General features: G+C 35.0%; 1 non-coding gene across 1 annotated transcript; it reads left to right on the top strand.

Annotated features, from left to right (window-relative positions):
* Window positions 1-21,831: 21,831 nt before the first annotated feature.
* On the top strand, window positions 21,832-21,939 carry LOC128284556 (small nucleolar RNA R71). The gene has a single exon (XR_008274980.1). It is a non-coding gene; the product is annotated as a small nucleolar RNA R71 (small nucleolar RNA).
* The last annotated feature ends 1,915 nt before the right edge of the window (window positions 21,940-23,854 follow it).

Raw genomic sequence — 23,854 nt, 5'->3', positions numbered from 1 at the left:
TGTGTAAATTTTGAGTCGTTACTTCTGAGTTAAATGGTTAACTAAAAATAATTAATTGAGTATGATTTTAGTTCGTGAGTTGAGCTTGGTAAATTTTGTTATTAATGTTCAGTTATAATTCTTGTTTATATGGTTAAAATGTGTTTAACACTTATTTTTTTAATGAAACATATTTGATTATTTGTGAGGATATGAATAACGTGTATGCTAATAATTAAAATGCCATGAGTTAGATTCTACTTAACTTAGTTTGTACATATTTCGTAATATGTCTTAAAATGTTTGATGTCTACTAGATAAATAAATTTGATTCGTATTTGTATTTTATGAAATGATAGAATTTCAACTAATATTTAACTGGACATTCGTATGTACATTTAAATATGATGTGTGAGAATATTCAAAGTTGTGCTTTTGTCTGGTAATGTCTTCGGACCCTAATTCGGCGACAGATATGGGTTAAGGGTGTTACCCATGGTGTGTTGTGATATTTGGAGCTCGTGTGTAGAGGATGGGGGTAGGATTATATATATCTATATCTGTACTACTCTAATATGATTCTGGTTTTGTTTATGAAATAAGTTTGTATCTATTATGCCATGTAACTGAATCTGTGATTTTGTTTCTGTTAAGTTACACACTGAGTTCTTAAACTCACTCTTCGTTTGTCTGATAATTTCATGTAACCCTCAGACTTAGGCGGGTCAGTGCGATAAGAGCTCGGTTATGTTCATTCTTCCATAAACCACTTTTATTTTAATTATACTTAAATAAAATTTTGGTTTAAGAGTTTTGTAAATTTTGGACTCTCTGGACTTTTGGGTTTATTTTGGATTTGGATTTTAATTTGGGTTTTCTAGCATGAGGTTTGATAAAACAATTTTGCGAAAATAACTCTTTTATGCAATCAATCGATTTCGATGAAACAAACTTGATTTTTCAAAATATAACATCTTAAGAACTTCCGGTGCAAATTATTCAAAACGTAAACAATTGACGGGTTTAATTAATAAGTATGAAAAAAGTTTTCATACAAATGAGTTTATAATTAGAAGAGGTTCACAAAGTTTTTCAAAAAATTGAAATCTAGGTTTTAATTATGTTACATAACATTTTCAGATTTGGCTATAATGTCTAGGCCGTGTTTTGGGTATTACATTTATTGGTATCAGAGCTAGGTTGCAAAACTTGGGCTGTAAAATTTTGTGTTCAAAATTATATTTGTAAAAAAAATCTGTTTCCGAGTAAAGTTTATTTTCAATTCGAAATGTAAGTTTGTGGAATACCGAGTCTTCGGCACCGGTCCTGTAAGTACTTCTAACTTATAAATAATTTAGTTAGAAAATTATGAAATGATTAAAACTTTATTAAGTTAGTTAGAGACTGAGAATTTCTAAAATTTCTGAAACTACTTTTGATAATTATTGGAAACATAAAATACTTGCTAATAAACACTGAAACTAATATATAAAACTTTGTAATGTAGATAAAACTGTGAATATGATGAGTGTTCATGGAACATGTGGTTGTGGTACTCATAGGCGCGGCAGGCGCCGTAGAGGGATTCGAGCTAAGTCGTCCTTGAAGGGTAGTATGTCTAATCTGGATACGAGTAAGACACCGACTATACCTACTGCTGAGACCAAGTCTCGTACTCGCTCGGGTGGGGACGACACATTGTTCCAAGCCATGCTTAGAGTATTGGAAAAGGTTGCTGGGCTTCAATTCTGGTTCTGGGAGCTGTAGGTTAGTAACTAAACGACTTCGGTCCAACGGTGCTGAGCTGTTGAGGGGCGTCATTGGAGTCACCCCGACTGTGGCCGAATATTGGTTAGAGGCCACCAAGAGGATTATGAATGATATTGACTGCAACTCTAAGTAAAAATTAAAGGGTGCAGTATCTCTGTTTCGTGATGAGGTGTATCAATGGTGGTTAACGGTTGAAGAGGGTACTTAGCTAGATCAGATTAATTGGGAATATTTTAATATCGCCTTCCAAAGTAAATATGTGGGGGCGAGTTATGTAGATGCTCGTAGATGTGAGTTTATGAATCTCACTCAGGGGATAGAACGGTAGTTGAGTATGAGGCTGAATATCTAATACTGAGCCGTTATGCTCGTACCATGAGAATGTGTATCGACAACCGTCAGTTGAACAAGTTAATAGTAAAGAATAAGTACCTACTTCCAAGGATCGACAACCTTTTTGATTAGTTTCATGATGCTTCTATATTTACTAAAATAGATATTCGTTCTGGGTACTATCAGCTTAAGGTTAAGGAGGTTGATGTCTATAAGACTGCTTTTAGGACTAGTTATGGGCACTATGAGTTCCTAGTCATTCCCTTTGGTTTGACGAATGCTCCGACTACATTCATGGATCTTATAAACTGGGTTTTTCAATCATACTTGGATCAGTTCATCATGGTCTTCATCAATGACATTCTAGTATACTCTAAGATCGAAGATGATCATGATGAGTATCTTAGAGTAGTCCTTCATATACTTCGAGAAAAATAGCTTTATGCTAAGTTGAGCAACTATGAATTTTGGTTAAGGGGAGTAACTTTTCTCAGGCATGTGATTTCTGCAGAGGGGATTCAAGTTGATCTTAGAAAGATTGAAGCTGTGATGGATTGGAAACAGCCTAGGAATGTTTCTGATATCCGTAGTTTTCTGGGTCTTGCGGGATATTATCAAAGGTTTGCCGATGGGTTCTTTTTTATTGCAGCTCATTTGACTAAGCTATTGCATAAGAATGCCTCTTTTGTCTTGACTGATGAGCAGCAATCAAGCTTTGAGAAGCTCAAATCTGTTTTGACTCAGGGTTCTGTTTTGATACAGCTTGAATCTAGTAAGGAGTTCGTGGTATACAATGATGCATCGCATGTTAGTTTGGGATGTATTTTGATGCAAGATGGTAAGGTAGTGGCTTATGCATCTTGACAGCTTAAGTCACATGAGGGGAATTATTCGACACACGATCTCGAGTTAGCTGCTGTTGTTTTTGCCTGAAGGATTTAGAGGCACTATTTATATAGTGAGAGGTGTATTATTTGCACCAATCACAAGAGCCTTAAGTATCTCCTTACTCAAAAGGAGTTAAACCTCAGATAGCATAGATGATTAAACTACATAAGGTTTAGGACTGCATGATTGAGTATCACCCTGGTAAGGCCAATTTGGTGGTCGATGCTCTTAGTCGTAGGGCAATGCCTGATTTGAAGTTGATGTTTGCTCGCCTATGTCTGTTTGATGATGGGAGTTTGTTAGCCAAGTTGCAAGTTAAGCTGACTTGGATTGATCAGATTCGAGATAAACAATTAAGGGATGATTATTTAGTTCTATGATTTCATCAGGTGGAGTATGGTAGTACTTCTGATTTTGTGATGAATAGTGATGGGATTCTCTGATTCTGAGGACGGGTTTATGTACCTAGTGATTTTGATTTAAGGCAGTCCATTCTGAGGGAAGTGCATAGTAGCCCTTATGCTATGCACCTCAGTGGAAATAAGATGTATCGGGATCTTTGCGAACTGTATTAGTGGCCTGGTTTGAAACAGGAGGTGACAAATTTTGTTTCTCGTTGATTAACATGCCAGCAAGTTAAGGCTGAGCACCAGTTGCCTTTGGGTTTGCTTCAACCCATTAAGACTCCCATGTGAAAATGTGAGCATGTGACTATAGACTTCATTAGTGGGTTGCCCCTAACACCTACTAAGAAGGATTCTGTATGGGTTATCGTATATCGGTTGACCAAGTCTGCCCACTTCATTCTTGTTCAGACATATTATTTTCTTTAGAAGTTGACCAAGTTTTATATTTTAGAGATCGTGAGACTTTATGGAGTACCGATCTCGATTATTTTTTTATAGAGATCCTCGCTTCACTTCTCAATTTTGGAGGAAACTTCATGACGCTCTAGGTTTGAGGTTGGACTTCAGTACTATCTTCCATCCTCAAACAGATGGTCAATTTGAGAGGGTGATTTAGATACTAGAAAATATGCATCAGATTTGTGTGATCAATTTTTGAGGTAGTTAGGCGGATTTTTTATTGTTAGCTGAGTTTGCCTATAATAACTGTTTTTAGTCTAGCATTTAGATGGAGCCTAACGAGGCTCTGTATGGTTGTAAGTGTCATACTCCATTGTGTTGGACTGAGTTGGGTAAGTAACGAGTTTTGTGCCCTGTGTTGGTATCTGAGATGAGGACAAAGTAAGACTGATTTGAGATCATCTTAAGGCGGCTTTTGATAGACAGAAGTCCATCAGATTCTAAAACATGTGTGATTATGTGTTCCTTAAGATATCTCCATGAAAGAAAGTTCCACGGTTTGGACGTAAGGGCAAATTGAGCCTGAGGTTCATTTGGCCTTATCGGATTTTAAAACATGTGGGGCCAGCTGCATATCAGTTAGAGCTACCTCTAGAATTAGACTGTATCCATGATAAGCATCATGTCTCCATGTTCTGGCGGTATCGGTTGGACTTATCTCATGTTGTTCCTGTTGAGAAGATCGAGGTTAGATTTAATTTGACATTCGAGGAGGAGTCAGTTCAGATTCTGGATCAAGACGTTACGATCTTAAGGAGGAAATCTATTTTGTTGATTAAGATTCTGTGGCGGAATCATGGCACTGAGGAAGCCACATGAGAACCTAAGGACTCGATTCGTCAGCAATATCCACATCTGTTTGAGTCAGGTAAATTTCGAGGCCAAAATTTCTTTTCGGGGAAGAGAGTTGTAATGTTCCAAAATTTATGTCTTTGATTTATTAGACTCTTGATATATAATTGGTTATGGTATGTTGGTTGACTACGTTGGGTTGTTCGCTGTGGTCTTTGGTTCGAGTCTTGGTATGAGCAAGTGGATTTATATATATATATATATATATAAGGTTAGTAATGGTTACATGTCAAAGGGAGATTGAATTAGATTGAAGTTGTTTTAAGTGATCTGCTAGTTAGGGATTAGTTTTGGGATGGTGGGGTTATATAAAAAGATGTTGGTTGTTAATAACTTATTTGTTTTTTTTTTTAAATAATTAGTTCAATTTCCTTTCCCAAAAAAATCCCAGTACACCTACGTTTCCCTTGTTTTTTTTTCCACATTCTTTTCTTTTTCTTTTCTTCCTTCTTTCTCTTCACAATTTCCACTTTTCCTTTCCTTTCTTTTGTTCAAACAACAATCGTGCCTTTGTTAGTGTTGTGCATCGTGTGGGTTTTGCATTTATTTAGTGTGCTTCAAGATCAGTTCATAAGTTCTGTCTTTACTCTTTTCAATTTCAAGAATCCTTTTTCTATGAATTCAATTTTTGTTGAATAAGTGAATTTTGGTTATGTGTTTAGAAGAAGTTCAAGGAACATTTGACTTAATGGCAAGTTAAGTTTGGGAGCAGTTTTGTTCAAAGGTGAGCACTCCTTGAATATAAAATTGTGATGTTTTTGTGGTGTTGGAAGGGGTTTTTGAATGATATTAGGAAATCGAGGATTTCATCCATTAAATCATTTGTTTGCGTTTTAATTTAGTGTTTCAATTGGTGCACTTAGGTTTTGGTGAGCTTGTAGAAACGTTCGTATCAAAACCCAACCAAGTGTGTAATAAGAAAGTCGAAAATTAGTGAACGGCGAAAGCCAAAGTTAGAGCTTGTCAACGCCACACAGACCATGTACCAAGCCATGTGTGATGCACGGTCTAGGCCATTTTGGGCAGTGTTGGCCACACAAGTGTGTGGCCCAAATTACAGGATTTTTCCATAGGGTTGGACAAGTCTCGATCGACTGTGGGCCTTCCGTGGGGTCAATATGTGATTATATAAGCTATTAAGCATGAAATCTGATAGTAGAAAACTTGATGTAAATGGCGTTTAATATGTTTGATTTGTTATGCATAAGCTTGTTTAATGTCTATTATATGAGCATGCATGTTATATATGTTCTGGTATATGTTATTTCATTATATTTGATATTCTATTTGAATCTGGATATGGGTTGGTATATGTATTATGTGGAGGAAGTGTTCTGTGTGAGGTAATATCTCGCCATTATATTGGCAGCACAGTTGCGATTATCCTAAAAATTATCTATAGACACTAAGCAGTCTGTAGGGCTGGGTGAGTGTTTATACCCCACGTGGTGTGTTGGGATGGTGTGAGCTGGTGTGTAGAGGCTGGGGGTAGGATTATATATATTTGTATCTGTACCACTCTGATATGATTCTGATTCTATTCATGAAATAAGTTTGTATCTGTTCTACCATGTAATTGAATCTGTGATTCTGTTTCTGTTAAGTTACACACTGAGTTATTAAACACACTCTTTGTTCGTCTGATAATTTTAGGTGACGTTCAGACATAGGTGGGTCGGTGCAACAGGATCTCAGTTACGTTCATTCTTCCGTAAAACACTTTTATTTTAATTAAACTTAAATAAAATTCTGGGTTAAAAGTTTTATAGATTTTGGACTCTTTGGAGTTTTGGGTTTATTTTGGATTTGGATTTTAATTTGGGTTTTCTAGCATGACGTTTGCTAAAATGATTTTACGAAAATAACTATTTTATGCAATCAACCATTTTTTATTAAACAAACTCGATTTTCCAAAATATAACGTCTTAAGAACTTCTGCTGCAAATTACTCGAAACGTAAACAATTGACAAGTTTTAATTAATAAGTATGACAAACATTTTCATAAAAACAGGTTTATAATTAGCAAAGGTTCACGAAGTTTTTCAAAAAAGCAAAAGCCAAGTTTTAATTTTGTTACGTAACATTTCCAGATTTGACCATAATGTCTAGGCCGGGTTTATAGTGTTATACTCAATGTAAGTTCAATCACAAGAAAATAGGAGCAACTGGTAACATATAAAGGAACAGTTCATAGCACATTTAGTATTTTGGAAATATAGAGCAATTTAATATTGTATAAACATGCATGTAACTCACCATATCGATGATTCCAGAATCCCAATCACATGCTTTACAAATACAAAGAGGTTTAGTTTAACAAATAAAATCCTACAACCACTACACATGATAAGAGATTCCCAGAACTCATCCATCCCTCCACACCGATTTGTCGATCATCCACAAAAAAATGCAAGTTAATACGTTGCCAGATGGTTGTAAAACAACAAAATTGAAGATAAAAGCTATCAAAAATTATGTGGATAAACCACTAGATTTGTAGATTTATAGTTTGTCGGAACTTCCTCATTTACAAAACATCCCAACCTAAGTGTCAAAATAAGACATGCTTAAACATAACAGATATAATGATTAAAAATAATCAAATTTCATAGCAAAAATTATGCTTTCAAACAATTAAATTAGTAGAAAAATCATATTTTTTTCAAAGGTTCAATTTAGCAGTGTCATAAGGCATGTCATACGAAAATCACAAGTATGTAAACAATTAACATGATTACTCACAATTCATTCCATTAGGTATATATTTAGCGATAATTCAATTAATTAAATCATGCATTCAAGCATTATTCAAACTAATAGGGACTTCGTTCCATAAATTAAGAACCATTCAGGGACAAATTTGCATAAAACATAAAATTAAGGCAAAACTATAAAATTTAAGAAAAAGGGGCACATAGCCATGTGAGATGGCCCAGGCCGTGTGGTCTGGGCTGGGTGTAACGCCCTAAATTTGGGCCTAGAAGTATTGGGCCTCGAATATGGGTCCGTAGAGAGGTTGTATATAAGTAGTTAATTGTGCAAGGAAATAACACAATTGTGTATCTGCTTCAGTGGTTAAGTGCTCTGTGAAGTGTCTAAGAAATCTTGGGTTCAAACCTGGGTTTCAGAAAAAATTTTGGTTTTAAGTGAATAAAACCCTGGATGCTTGGATGATGGCCTTTTAAATTATTGTGTTAAGTAAATGACACAAGGAAGCATGTGGTCTAGTAGTTGTAGCGTTATTAAGGTTGCAAGGGAGCCTAGGTTCAAGTCTTGGCCCTTGCAATTTATTTTGGTTTTTCTTTTAAAGGAACCTGGACTTTGGCCTATAGACCTTATAATTAATTGAGTATATGTTGTGACACAGAAAGAGCCTGTGGTGGAGTGGCAAGGTGGCATGTTGTGTAACTGTGAGGTCTAAAGTTCAAGTCCTGGGAAGCGCAATGGAGTTTTTATTTTGCTGTTTGAGCTGTGTAGGAGGTGGAGTTGCACTTGAACTCTGTGGTTGATTTTCCTAATGGTTGAAAGTAATACCACATTGGGAAGCTAACATGAGCATTGGTGAGAAGCTGGCTTTAAATGGAGCAAACCAGATGAGTTGGTGAGGGGGAAAGTGATTAAGACTCAATGCAGGATGTGCCAAAGTTGGTGATCGTGGACTTCGGCGTATTATCATAAATAGGTGTGTATTCACGCCTTTCTTTGTTGGAAATCGAAAAAAGCCAAAAAGCCAAAACTTCAGCATTTGAGGTCTCACGAGCGAGTGACCGCTCGTGTGATAAACCGAGCCCACAAACTATGGGAAATAGAAGCGTTCTCATGTACTAGGACCAATGGGCCCCGTGGACCCACTTGTGTAAATCTAACTGATAGGTGGGAAGTAGTTGGGCTTGTCATGTCATGCGCGTGGCATAGGCCGTTAAGGGCTTCGTTGGGCCGAAATGGGCCGGGAGGGCCCAACAGGCTCGTGGGCCCCACACAGATTAAATCCACAGTAAGTGATAAATTTTGGACTAGGCTATGTAGGTTACATAGCCGTAGCTAATTTTGGGCTAAGTGGGCCACACGAGTGTGTGGGCCCACTTAGGCCTAATAATGGTTCTTAGGTCCATTTACTCCGTTAGGTCTGTTTAGGTTACTTAAGTCGCTCAAGGAGATTGTGGACCATTCGAGAGGTTGATTATTTGTACTGAGACCCCAGAGGGTAAAATGACCAAAATAACCTTGAGGGGTAAAAATTACTATTCTACCCCTAATGGGTGGAAATGACTATTATACTTTAGAGGTAGGTTAATTGATGAGTGTATGATATATGCGTGACCGTATTTAAGTATGAAACCTTGCATACACGAAATATTATGACATGACATACTGCATTGGGGTTGGGATTCTCATTTGGAGGAAGTACTGTTCTGGTGGCTTTGCCACGTATTCTGATATTAGTGGTTACGCCACGTTTGTCGCTATTAGCAGCTTTGCTGCGTTACTATTAGCAGCTACGCTGCGATATTGGTGAGTTGGCTAGGTGGGTTGATTTAATCCCCACATGGTGAGTTGGTTGGTACGGGTGGTGAGCATGATGGGTTGGGTTGGGTTGCATACCTACATTGTGATTATACTATTTTGGGCATAGGCCCACACTGTTACTGCATAGGGCTTACGCCTAGACTGTACTATTATTGAATAAGGCTCAGGCCCAGATCGTTATTGTATGCACTGTTACTATTGACCGATAGGGGATTACACACTGAGTTTTCATAAACTCACCCTTCTTTTAACTGTGCAGGTAATCCCCAGCCTTAGATGATTTGGAGCCGCGAGGGACTCAGTGGTGGCCACATGTCCGTAGATTGGTTGTTAATAACTCAATTTATTTAAGCTTTCATATTTGGGTTTTAGTTATGTAATAAGGCCATTTGGGGTTTTTAACTTTTAATGGGCATTGATTTCTTGTATTAAACTGCTAGTCTAGGAAAACTCGAGTTTTCAAACTATTCACAATTTTCTAAAGAACACTAGCTTTAAATAACAAAGTTTTCAAAAGAGCTTCCGCGATTTAAGTTGAATTAATATCCCAGAGGCAAATATTTTGAGCAAACGTATGTGATGAGATGATTTGCTAGCCCCGTACAAAAGGTTTTACTTTTAGAAATAAACTTTTACCGACAACTTGATTTTTGAACGACGCTTTGATGCAACACACCAGATTCAGCCATAGCGTCTAGATTGGGTTTGGGGTGTTACACTGGTTCGATTTTGCCTCAATTTTCTCGTAAAAGAAAACACACCTAATTTTCAGGGTCTTGTACAATGATCATCATGTCCAAATCTAATTCGGATCACCAACAATGAGTTTTTTTATCGATAAAAATGCAAGAATTAATATCTACCTACAAGATTTATCGAATTTTAGCAAGACTTTAGGGGAAACTCGAAAAAGATTTGAAATCAATTTGAAAGATTGTCAAGAATATTGCTATTCTAGAATCCTAGGGTTCTACGGAATTAGAAACAAGATTGCTTACCAATCTTGGCTCGTTTAGGCATGGATTTGAAGGTGTTTTACTAAATTGACACGAAAAATAGATTGAACAGGGTTTGCTTTTGGGTTCGGGATTCAAACATAAAAGTTCCAACAAAAGAAGATGAAGATTTTTATGACAAAGGAAAGTGGGAAAATAAAAGAAAAAGTTGTATTTAAAGAAGGGAGAAAAATAAATTCTAATTAAGTTTGAAAAGGTAACAAATATCCTATTATGATTAGGAAAGGGACCAAATGGTTAGGTTAAGCAAACTTTAGGGCTTGATTTGGCAATTTGCCCAATTTGCCAAAATTTAATATAAGAGGAAGGGAATTGGTGTGGATAAACTTAGGACTCTAGTTAGGATGAAGTGATGTTTAGCCATTGGGTGATTGCCCATTTCTTGGTCATTACTACCACTTTATTTCCTATATTAACTTGGTTTTCATCCTTAATTGCTAAAAAGTAAAGAGGAAAAATGCAAATAGTAGGACTTGAACATTGGTTCTTTAGGGGTTATACTAAGCTCTTAACCATTAATACTAGGCCTAAATTTATGGTAATTTTATAAATTCTAACCCCCTGATTCATGGTCATTAGCTTAAACAAAGAATCTATTATTTTCTTCTTTTTTTTTTGTTTTTTTAAACTAACCACCATGCTTTTGCTGCGTAAGTATGATTCCTGTTCTCTTTAACTTCCTACGACCTTTTCTTGAAGATGCTATTTACTACCATAAACTATCATTTGGTAACTTCACTAATAGTTTCCTCTATCCAAATTTCTAATTTAATAGAAACACAATTGTTTCTTCAAGTCGAAGCTTTGTTTATGCTTTTCAAATAAAAAAGTTCAAACATTAGTTGTTTTTTCCTGAGTATTTACACTCTAACAGTCATGATTTATCTAATACCTTCAAGAGTAACAATAACTATAGTAGGAATGACACCAGTGTCTCAGATTCAATTTCGTGCTAAAAATAAATTTTCAAAAACTTGTGGCATAGTTTTTCCCAAAAATACCCTTTTAATGCATGCATGCAATTTATCCATATTTCTATGGTCTGAGTTTAGATTATATTAGTCACCGAAGTGCCCTGATAAGTTATTGGAGTTTTAAAAAAAATTAATTAAATTTTTTTATTTTAAAAGGATTATTCTCTTTTCAGAAAAACACAAGAGTTTAAAAAAATGATTAAGTTTAACATCTTTATTATAATAGCGTTTACTATTGAAAACTTAGTTGAAAATTTGAATTACATTTCAACAATAGAACAATTTAGCAACGGAAAAGTGATATTAACATAACTTTAATAAAAACCATGTTTCATGCATTATTAAATAAACATTCATATTCTAATAGCCTAAATAATTTAAATCTCATGTATGCCTAAGTAAAAATTGTAAACTAACTCCCATGCCACAATAATAATATAGTTTCAAATAACAGAAATTATAAAATAACTAGTCTAAAATACTATTATATAGTATTCAATATTCTGAGCCGAGCCCTCCGAATGTGTAACGCGTGGTTTGTGCAAGTATACATAGTTGTTATCAAGTAACAAGTAAGTAAAAGAGTTATCATCTCTATATGGGTTTTGTATGTTAACCAATTAATTGTAAAATGAAAGTTCACAAGTTGGTGATAAAAATACAATATTTTGAGTGATGGATGTAAAGAATAATTAACTAGATGCAAGATGATCCCAATTGCAATTTATCCTAAGTATAATGATTAAAAAAGAATGTATGAGATGAGTTTAGCAGCAAAATCACAAATTTCAACAACAGTAACATGCATAGGCTAGAATAGTCACATTATTCAACTTAGTTCATTTTCATCATGCTTACAATGTTCCGAAAAATAATCCAAGGCAACTCGATCTCTCATGAGTTTGAAACTAAAATTAAGTCCTTTTGGATTCTCTAACTTAGAAAATCATGCATTTTACTAATCATATTCAAGTAAGGGTTTCTTCAAATACATGTACAGTAATAGGGACAAGTTAGGATTGAAACAATTTAATCACATAAACTTAAGAACTATGCAAGATAATAGAGCTCTTTTAAGTTATTATGAACCTTCAATTTAGTCGGGTTAGGATCTAAATTAAGCATGCACTTTTCAATTATTGCGCCTATTAGTTGGCATCTGGTTAGGATCTTTCAACTAATTCTAATGCATTCAATCACATAGGAATTAAATACATACTTGAGTTTAATTGAAAACATGAACGATTGAGGCATATAACATCATAAACACAATTTAAATGAAATTTATTAAATTAATGCAACCATTCTAGCTAAACAAATTTAAGCTACCATTATTGATGACAAGATAACAAAACACATTGCAAACATGATTAAATGTAAACAATGATAAGGGAAAATAAGCTCTTGGTTGTTTTAGCAATTTTACAGAATCTACGAAGTGGTTTCCTCCAATCCTCATATTGCTCTTTTGCAAATTGCTTTTCAATGTGGCTGACCAAGAGAGTATCTTCTCAAGGTTTCGCTGGCTAAGGGAGAAGGGAATTATGGATGCTTATGTGTGGGAAGGAAGGAAACAAATGAAAGAATGAAAGAATGAAATGAGAAATGAAAAAATGATTATGAAATGAGGGATGATTAAGGGATGATTGAAATTAGGAATGGAGATGGGTATTTAGAGTGAAGGATGGTAGGTCTGTTTACTAAAAATAGCATGATGGATCTCTTAGGTTTCTTCTTCCCATGGCTAGCCATAAATTGTGGAGATGGGAGTTAGTTTGGCTCTTTGATTCATGCATGAAATCATGCTTAAATCAACCAAGTGGTGGATGATTTCTTGGGAAAAGTTGGTGTGCTATTTTTTGATTTCTCTGCAAGTGTATGAACCTTCAGTAAATATCTCAAAAGTGAATTTTTGAGCAATCCAAATGCCTTTGCTAAATTGGGCTTGTTCTCCCTTGTCTGGATAGTTTGGTGACCCAATTGTTTACTAGACTTGTTCATCAATTGACCCTTATTTAATTAGATCAAATCAACTCTTCTTAACCCACTTTGCATGTGTTTTCCGTCCATGTAGAGTGAAATTAGGCATGTCCATGCAGATTTAATTTAAAAAATAAATCATGCATAATTTCTTTGGTCCAACTGCATTAAAAAAATAATGTCAAGATAAATATGTAGCATAAAATAATTAAGTTATGTACAAATTTAATGCATAATAGCATAAAATCGCATTCTTCATTAAATCATGCTCATTATTGAAATATAAATAAAATTTGTCCAATTAATAATCAAATAGTCAAGATTAATATTATTTTAAGTAAAAAGGTGTCATAAACTACTAAAAGATCTATATAAATTAGAGTTTACACACCTCCAAACTTAATCCATTGCTTGTCCTGAGTAATGTAAAGCAAAAATTTAGATAAGGCAATCTTGCAATAGGCTTTAATAGAATCCTTAAGCAGAATCAACTTTTGCACATACACATACATCAGCAAAATCATGCTCATAAACTTTTTTTATTGATAAGTCACTCATATGCAAACATTATTTCAAAATTTTATACTAATGGCGAGAAAAATGCTAGCATAAGTCATAGAGTGCATGCTTTTCCCGGTCATACATAACATTCACTATTCAATTAAAGTCTCCTCATCAACTAGAAAAACAATCACAAGATTTAATTAGTGGTTCTCATATGTTGAACTTAGCAATTCCTCTCCATTAATGGAGTCGGCATAATCATCAAAATCGATAGGTCTTTTATATGGTTGTAATGGAACTAGTCTCAAGGTAAGGATAAAGAGAAGTAAATTTTTAGGTTCGGTAATCTTAACCCTAACTTTGCCTTGGATATTTTTAAGATACATCCTTCCTACTAACGGGTTTTACCACCCCTAAACTTAATTTGAAGCTTTGTTCCCAAATATACTTTTAAATACTTTGAGTAGTTATTTTGCTCTTTTTACTTGACATTTGAACAGAGTTCTTTTTTTAAACACACATAGAACATATACATCTTCTTGAATTTTTCCTTGATCTTTGCTCACCAAGACTTTTCCTTGATCTTTGCTCACCAAGACAAGTATAGTTAAGATAGGTGCAAAAATAGGATAAAACTTAAAACAAAATGGTAATATGGCTTATGGTGTAGGTGAATAGCAATAAAATAGGCTTAAAGGCTCAAACTAAGGTTTCAAGGGTTAAATTCATTTGGCAGGCTTGAAATGCTTAAACGATCCAAAGAATATTGTGCCTAATCATGTTTTGATTCTTATGCCTCCTAGGATTTCACCTCAAGAAGGTTACTAAGTCAATTCTAAGGACTTAAACCTTCGTGCATATGTATTTCTGAGGAAATTAAATTTTCATGACAAAAGACTACATAAGACCTAAGAACATACAAACATTCCATAACTCAAGATAACATCAAAAAAATTCAGATAAAAATAGAAATCATGCTTGTATTTGAGCTAACTTATGAACAAAAATTTTCTCTGAACATCATTTTATTTCAGCATACTTATGTGAAAACATTGAATCATACTTAAGAACAAACTTTAAAATTTATGCAAATATTACCTTACCCCCTTTAAAAACTGAAAACTAGGTAGGATAACAAGAAAAGAGAGGTGAGTCCTAAAGACCGCTTAAGTACCAAGTCTTTCTTAACAATCCAATCCTAGACATTTTCATTCACATTACCACATCACTTTTCTTTTTATTAGAGAAGAGATATTGAACTTAATTTATTTATGTTTGTAATTTCCTATTTATTTTGCGAAAGCAAAAATACAAACTAAGGAAAGAAATATAAATGCCTAAAAATAAATACTTAAGAAAAAGAAATTTCCCCCTTTTACTTCGTGTTATCCTCCATGTCCTTTTCCAATTCCCTTATTTGTCGCACTTGATCCCAAAATCTCTTCTTGCCATGTCTCGAAGATATGATCTGGAAACTAAAAAACAAAGCAGTTAGAGAAATTCTTAAAAGCATTTTGTATGGTATTATTTCTAACTTTTGCATATCTTCAGTAAGCTTGTTGTTGATTATGCATGAATTTCACATATCCATCATAGTTGAAAATTATAAATCATTCATTGTGTTTGAAGAAGTAGGAATGGTCAACTCAGGATTAAAACTTGGTTCCACAAGCTCAGCAACATTTGGCTCCACCCTAGGTTCAAGGCTGTTTGGTTCCTCTCCAGTTTCTACTTCTTCTGTTTCATATATTGAGTTAGCTTTCAGTTCAGATTTGGTTGATGACTCGTCAGATTTAGGTTCATTTGGTCTATCTGGCTCAACTTGGCTCAATAATTCAATATTCTCCACTAACCTTTCAAGGTCATGCCTCGTTATGTAACCTTGAACATAACAGTCCTTCATGTTTGCTTTTGATCTTACTTGGGCCCTTAAGCAAAGTGAAGTAATCAATAATGGGAAATAGGAACCTTTTTCTTTTTTCAAGCACAATCTAGGATCTTTTTGAGAATAATTATCCTAATATTTATAGTGGAACTATGTGAGATAGGCATGAAACTATATCAAATAATGTAGGACCATACCTTAACCACTAAATTTAAATATTACCTCTAGCAAGAATGACTACCATACTTTCTTATAATCTATTGGGATCCCAGATTTGTAACCATATTAAGTACTTTGTTGAAGAAAATCCCAATTGATATTTGTCATCATGGTAGAGTACTCATCTTCTGTAATATCAGGCAAGTTAAACAAATCATTAACAGAATTAGAAGTAAGGGGTACCTCTTTTTACAAACAAGAACGTCATTAGCATTTGGTGTGGTCAAATTGGTATCGAACTCCCACACTAAATCCTTGTCAGGCATTGATCATGCAGTACAAAATTGATTCCAATTCAAAGCATCAATTGTTTTCTGAAGTGACAATGGAATGATCTCCTTTTCATTGCTATCCAAATTGAAACCTTTTTCCGGCATCATGGGTTGATTTTTGAAGATAGAATCAAATCATTCCCTTACTTCCTCGTCTTGAATCACAATTGGATTTTTGGTAGAAGTTTTGGAAGATCTAGTTCTTTTACAAGATATGGTAACTTTTCCCCAAAAAATAAGAGAAATTGCAACAAAAAGAAGAATAATGAATCGTCAATGTGAAAGATTGTGGCAGTGATGATGTTACGACAACGACCGTATTATGACAGTGACAAGGTTGCTTCAGCAATGATGTTGCTGCGATGATGGGAGTGTTTTTTGAAAAAAGATAGAAAATTGAGGAGATCTTTCAGGATTTGAGGTTAATAGCAAAGAGAAGAAAAGTAGGTGGTTAGGGTTTAAGCTAATTGCTTGAATGGTGTGAAAAATATAATAGTAGAGAAGGGTTTATATAGTAGTAAATTAGGGTAAACTTGTAACAAAATTTTAGCTACCAAAGGATACTTGGGCGACAAGGTAAAGAGGGAAGGGAAGTGGCAGCAAAAATTAAGGTTTGGGGGAACCCTTTAGATGACAATGATAAGTAATTTCCTCCTCTTCGCTATTCTAGGCCTCAAGCCCAAACTGTAATTATCTGTTGTACTGAAAAATTAAACTAAACTAGAAAATTAAACTAATTAGTACTTGGGCCAAATTGACCCTCTTATTAAGCATAAACAAATAAATAAAAAGTAAAATTAAAAATTTATTTTGGATTACTTAGAAAATTTCTTCTCAGAAAATTGCATTAAATTAATATCCCAAGAAAGGCTAGAGGGGTCACAAATGGTCCCACTTAAGTTTCAATTTCCTTAAACAAATTTAATGTAATGTAATAATTCAAGAAAAATAATTTCTAAGCATGTCATTTATTAAAAATAAAAATATAAAAAATGAAGGGTCTATTAAATTGAACGAGGTTTTAATTCGCACAATTTCACCATCCCAATAATGTTTGAGATGTTGACCATTAACTTTAAATATACCTCTATTGTTGTCATACAATTCTACAACTCCATATGGATAAACTTTGTGGATGGTCTAAAGTCTTTTCCATCAGGGTTTGAGCTTCTTGGGAAATAACCTTAGCCTCAATTTAAAAAATAACACTTTCTGGCCTTCTTTGAATTTACAAGGTTGTATACGACTACCAGGACATCTCTTAGTCTTTTATTTATACATCTTGACATTCTCGTATGAAAATAACCTTAACTCTTCAAGTTCATCAAGCTATAACATCCTTCTCTCACCGTCTTTTAAAATAGAAATTTAATTATTTCAAAGCCTAGTGAGCTTTATTCTCCAACTCAAGCGGCAAATGACACACCTTTTTGAAGACTGATCGATAAGGATTCATTCCTAACATTCTCTTAATAGCTGTTCGATAGGCCCATAGACCATCATCGAGCCTTCAAGACGAATCTTTTCTATTAGGTTGCACTACCTTCTCAAGGATTCCTCTGATCTCATGGTTAACCCGTTCAACTTGCTGATTTGACTATGGATGATAGGTAGTGACAATCTTGTGTTTCACATTGTATTTATCAAGCAACCACTTAGGCCATTTATTTACAAAGTGAAATCCTTCACCGCTAATTATAGCTCTAGGAGTCCTAAACCGTGTAAACACATGCTTATGAAGGAGTCGCATGACAACCTTAGCATCATTCATTGGGTATGCCTCGACTTTAACCCACTTGGATACGTAATTGAAAGCTACAAAGATATACCTGTTACCATAAGAAAGAAACAAACCTAGAAAATCAATGCCCCATATGTCAAATAATTCTACCTATAAAATATTTTTCAAGGGTATCTCATTTGTCCTTGATATGTTTCTAGTCCTTTGGCATCTATCACAGTTTTTCATATATGCCAAACGAATCCTACTTGTAAAATCTTTGTTGCAATGCAGGAACCACCAAAGTGTCCCCCATTTGAAGATGAGTGGTAGTGATTCAAGATCTCATCAATTTTACTTCTAGCTAGGCACTTCTTGATTATGTTATTTGCACATTTTTTAAACAAAAACGGATCCTCCCAAAAATAATATTGACTATCGTGAATGAATGTCTTCCTTTGTTGGTATGTTATTTCTCGAGGTATTATTCCACGGTTAAATAATTTGAATAATCAGCAAACCAAGGAATTTCATGAATTCGACTTACTTTAAAGATATGCTCATCTGGGAAATTCTCATAAGTTGGAACAAGTGAATGAGTTACCTTGTTTTGTTCCAACCTTAATAGATGATCAGCTACTTGATTTTCAACACCTTTTCTATCTTGGATCTTAAGGTCAAATTCTTAGAGTAAGAGTATACATTGAATTAGCCTTGGTTTAGCTTTTTTCTTTGTGAGTAAGTATTTAATGGCCACATGATTGGTAAATACTGTGGGTTTCGTACCTATGAGATAAGAACGAAAATTGTCAAAAGCAAAAATTATAGCAAAGAGTTCTTTTTCAGTTACTGTGTAATTAAACTAGGCTTCTATCAAATTCCTGCTTTCATAGTAGATAGGATGAAACACTTTATTTCTTCTTTGAACTATCATAGCTCCATCAGCAAAATCACTTACGTCACACAACAACTCAAACAATTAGTTCCAATCAGGTGCAACGATTTTAGGGGTTGAAATTAACTGACTTTTTAACTCTTCAAAAGCTTCCAAAAATGCTTTGTCAAACTCAAAAATAGTGTCTTTCTCTAAAAGCATAGAAAAAAGGTTTCATTTCTTTTTTAAAAATCTTTAATAAACCTTTGGTAAAAATTAGCATGGCCTAAGAAACTTCGAACTCCTTTAACACTGACTGGTAGTGGTAATTTGTCAATTACATCCACTTTTACTTTGTTGACTTCAATTCATCTTTTGGATATTTTGTGTCCTAAGAAAATCCCCTCCTTAACCTTAAAGTGACATTTCTCTTAGTTAAGGAAAAGATTTGTCTCCTTCCATCTTTTAAGTACCTTAGCCAAATTACTCAAAAAAACTTCGTAAGTATTACCAAAAATAGAAAAATCATCCTTGAAAACCTCAACAAAATATTCCACCATATCAATAAATATTGCCATCATGCATCGTTGAAATGTGGCAGGTGCATTACATAAATCGAATGACATTTTCCTAAAATAAAACGTACCGTACAGACAAGAAAAATTGGTTTTGTGTTGGCCTTCTGGAGCTACAACTATTTGGTCATATCCTAAATATCCATCTAAAAAGTAGTAATATTCGTTATCTGCCAGTCAGTCTAACATTTGATCGATAAAAGGCAATAGAAAATGATCCTTCCGAGTGGTTTTGTTCAATTTTCTGTAGTCAATATAGATTCTCCAACCCGTGACCGTCCTTGTTGGGATTAACTTGTTACGCTCATTCTTGACAATTGTGATTCCATCTTTCTTTGGTACACACTGTACTAGACTTACCCATGAATTATCTGAGAAGGGGTAGATAATTCTTACATCTAACTATTAGATAACTTCCTTTTGAACTACCTCTTTCATGATAGAATTAAGTCTCCTTTGCATAGATTCTATCTGGCTCACCCTCCTCTAAGATAATTTTATGCATACTAAAAGAAAGGCTTATTCCTCGAATATCAGCTATGGTCCAACCGATCACCTTTTTAAATTTCTTTAAAACTTTGATTAGCTGCTCCTCTTGATGTTCTATTAGTTCTGTTGAAACCGTCACAAACAAAGTAGAATTTTTACCCAAATAAACGTATTTCAAATGGAAAGGAAGTACCTTAAGTTCATGTTTGGGTGATCCTCAATTGACAACTTCGGTTGCACATTTTCCCTAGCTTCCAACTCTAATGGTTCAAACTGAATTGGTTGAACATAGTTCCTCAGATTGGTTTCCATCAAATTCATATTTTCATTACCTTGATCATCTTCCAATGGATCAAACCCTAAAGTGTTTTCCAATGGGTCCTCTACAAATTTGTTCTCCCATTCTATAGAAACTAAGATTTCTAGCTCCTTCATCACTTAACAATCCTTCGCCGGATCAGGAAATTTCATTGCCATAAGAACATTAAATGTTACCTGATCATCTTGAACCCTCATGGTGAGTGCACCTTTCTACACGTCTATTAATGTTCTTTTTGTGGCTAGTAAAGGTCTCCCTAGGATGACCGGCACTTCCTTATTTGCTTCAAAATCTAAGACAATGAAATCAACAGGAAAAGTAAACTTATCAACTCTTACCAAACTTCCTCGATCTTTCCTTCTGGGTATGCTAAAGATCGATCCACCAGTTTAAGTGTCACAGTTGTGGCTCTTACTTCACCTATTCCCAACAACTTGAAAATAGATTTCGACATCAAGTTGATGCTTTATCCTAAGTCTCACAAAGCTTTACCACAGAAAGACTCTCCGATATTACATGGTATGGTAAAACTTCCAGGGTCCTTCAATTTTAGAGGTAGCTTATTTTGTAAGAACGCATTGCACTCCTTTGTTAGTGCTACAGTCTCATACTCACCAAGTATTTTCTTCTTGGATAAGATGTCCTTCATGAATTTGACATAGTTGGGCATTTATTCTAAAGCCTCCACCAACGAGATATTAATGTGAAATTACTTTAGAACATCCAAAAACTTCTTGTATTGCACCTCTTGTTTTTGCTTATTAGGTTGGAATTTTTCATGATATGTAGGTGCTGTAACTTAGCTTAGACAACAACTTTTTAAGGAGGTAAATCTACATCTAAAGAAGGTGTTAGCTTATCAGGATTCACTAGTTTAGAGTTCACCTCACCAGAATGCGTGGGTTCTGGCTCTTTTGGTGTAGAAATTTCAATTGTTGATTGACTTTCCTCCTTCTTAATAAGTTCATCTTCAACAGCAGCTTCCTTGGGTTCCAAATTCTTACCATTTCGTAAAGTAACTACCCTGAAATGTTCCTTACCCAAATTCCTTTGATTTTTTGTTTCACTCGACAAGGCTTCTTGTGGTCTATTATGAAGCTCCGTAACTAACTAACCCATTTGGTTCTCCAATTTTTTTAGTGTTGCTGCTTGACTTTGGATTAAGGTGTCATTCTTCACCATGTACGCCTTCAACAAACTCTCAAAGTTGTTAGATGATTTAGCTTTGGTGGCTTTGGAACTTGTTGATTAAACCCTTGGGGTTGACTTGGTCTATGCTGCATGTAGTTATTCAGTCCATTTCCTTGGTTATTCTAAGAAAATTTTGGATGGTTTCACCATGAAGGATTGTAGAAATTAGACTATGGTCCTTGCCTATTTCATTTTGGGTTTTATTCCATACATAATAAATCGACTCGGAATTTGATGGAGAATTATTGAAGGAATAGCCATCCCCATACGTAGGAAACCAAATCAAATTGGCTAGGTGGTTGGGCTGCAACAGGATTAAAACTATTAGCTGTAAACTATTTCAACATTGAAGATATAGAAGATACATGAGCTGAGAGTGACGTAAGGGCGTCCACTTCATGCACTCTGGCTACTCGTCCTCCTGAAGCTATTTAATTTTTTAGCCATTGGTAATTGTTATTCACTATTCTCTCAATGATCTTGTAAGCTTCATTGTAAGACTTCGATAAGAGAGCACCATTCGTAGAAGCATCTACCATCAACCTTGTGTGAGCGTTGAAACTATTATAAAATGTCTCCAAATAGATGCAATGTGGAATCCCGTGGTGAGGGCATCTATGAAGTAACTCCTTGAATCTTTCCCATGCCTCATATAGGGACTCATCATCCAATTTTTTTAAAAATGGTGATCTCATTTCAGAAACTATCATTTTTGTTGGGTGGGAAATACTTTACCAGAAATCGTTCAGCTAATTCTTGCCAAGTTGTAATTGAATATAGTTGTAAGGAATTAAGCCATGCTTGTGTTTGATCTTGCAACGAGTATGGAAACAACTTCAATCTCAATGTGTTTTCAATTACACCAGCTATTTTAAAGGAATCGCTCACCTCCATGAATAATCAAAGGTGAAGGTGTGGATCTTCTGTAGGAATACTACTAAACTGGCCCATAGTTTGAAGCGTTTGAAACATTACTTGATTCAATTCAACCTATGGTGCCTCGACTCTAGTCTCCTAATTCCTGGATTTAACTTATTAAAAAAGGGTAGTGTGTACTATCTTATTGTAACACCCCTAACCCGAATCCATCGTCGGAATAGGGTTACAGAGCATTACCAGAGACTACAATTAAAACAATAAAGACATTTAAAACATTTAATTCACATTTTTAAGCATAGAAAAACCAATCAAAGACATACATCCCTTGAGGCCTTAAAAGCACATTAGAAACAAGTTGGGACTAAATTGGAAACATATAGAATTTTTTAGAAAAAGACGAAAATTTTCAGTTGCAGGGGTCATACAGCCGTGTGGCCAAGCCATGTGACACGGCCATGTCTCAGGCCGTGTGGGCATTCGAAGTAGGGACACACAGCCCTATCCTAGCCCATGGCTGTACCCATGTAACTCTCTGTCCTGGGTTACACGGCAAAGCCACACACCCATGTGCTAGGCCGTGTACCCTTCGAAATGGCCTCATACACTCATGTGCCAGGCCGTGTGTTAGGCCATGTAATTGCCTAACTTGCAACCTTTTGAAAGCTACAAGGGACACATGCTTGTGTTGCATGGCTGTGCGTCACACATAGTTGAGACACAAGTCTGTGTCTTTGGCCATGTGGACGAAAAGTAGGCCATTTCCAAGCCATTTTTCTCACCCATTTAATCACATACCTACAAACAATTTACCATTATACACAAGCCTTTAGGTTGCACTTAAAACATGCATAACTAATCTAAATCAGTATATCATATATTCATACAACCAATATGCCCAAAGGGCACCTCAGTCACGAATTAAACATGTACCTAATGGTTGCATAAATTAAGCACAAAACATCTAATTTGTAACTAACTTCATACCAACAATTACCTCCATGTTCACATATTATAGTCACACTCATTATACCAATTTGGCCATTCAAAGTCCATGAACAAAGCATTAGCACAAATAACCATGTATATATCAACTATAACTAATAAACCAAAATAACCACATTCAAACATATTTTGTAACACCCCGTACCCGAGACCGTTGCCGGAGTCGGACACGAGGGGTTTGCAGACTTAAATCACTTATTTGCACAGTCCATTTTAAATTTCCAGACGAGCTGGCTAACTGCGTCACCGTCGCCTTAAAAATCATATCTCGAGTTCCAAAACTCAAAAACCAGTTCCGTAAATTTTTCCTGAAACTAGACTCATATGTCCATCCAAAAATGTTTTTCTAGAATTTTTGGTTGAACCAATTAGTACAGTTTATTAGTTAAAGTCTCCCCTGTTTCAGGGTTCGACTACACTGACCTTTGCGCATTACGACTTGGTTTTCTCCCTGTACAGGGATTCAATACTGATGCCGTTTGTTTCTATAGAAACTAGTCTCGAAAAGGAATCTATACATATATGGCATGACTTCTAATTATCTCTGGTTAATTTATAATGAATTTCCAAAGTCGGAACAGGGAATCCAGAAACTGTTCTGGCCCTGTTTCGCAAAACCTTAAATATCTCATAATATACTGTTCATATGATCGTTTCGTTACTTTCCGATGAAAATAGATTCATCAAGGTTAGATTACATAATTTATTCACTATTTAATTCCATTCCTACTATTTTTAG

This window comes from Gossypium arboreum, chromosome 11, assembly GCF_025698485.1.
Source record: "Gossypium arboreum isolate Shixiya-1 chromosome 11, ASM2569848v2, whole genome shotgun sequence".
Classification (NCBI taxonomy): domain Eukaryota; kingdom Viridiplantae; phylum Streptophyta; class Magnoliopsida; order Malvales; family Malvaceae; genus Gossypium; species Gossypium arboreum.
The sequence above is the reverse complement of the archived record's forward strand: the minus strand, read 5'-3'. Positions and strand labels throughout refer to the sequence as shown.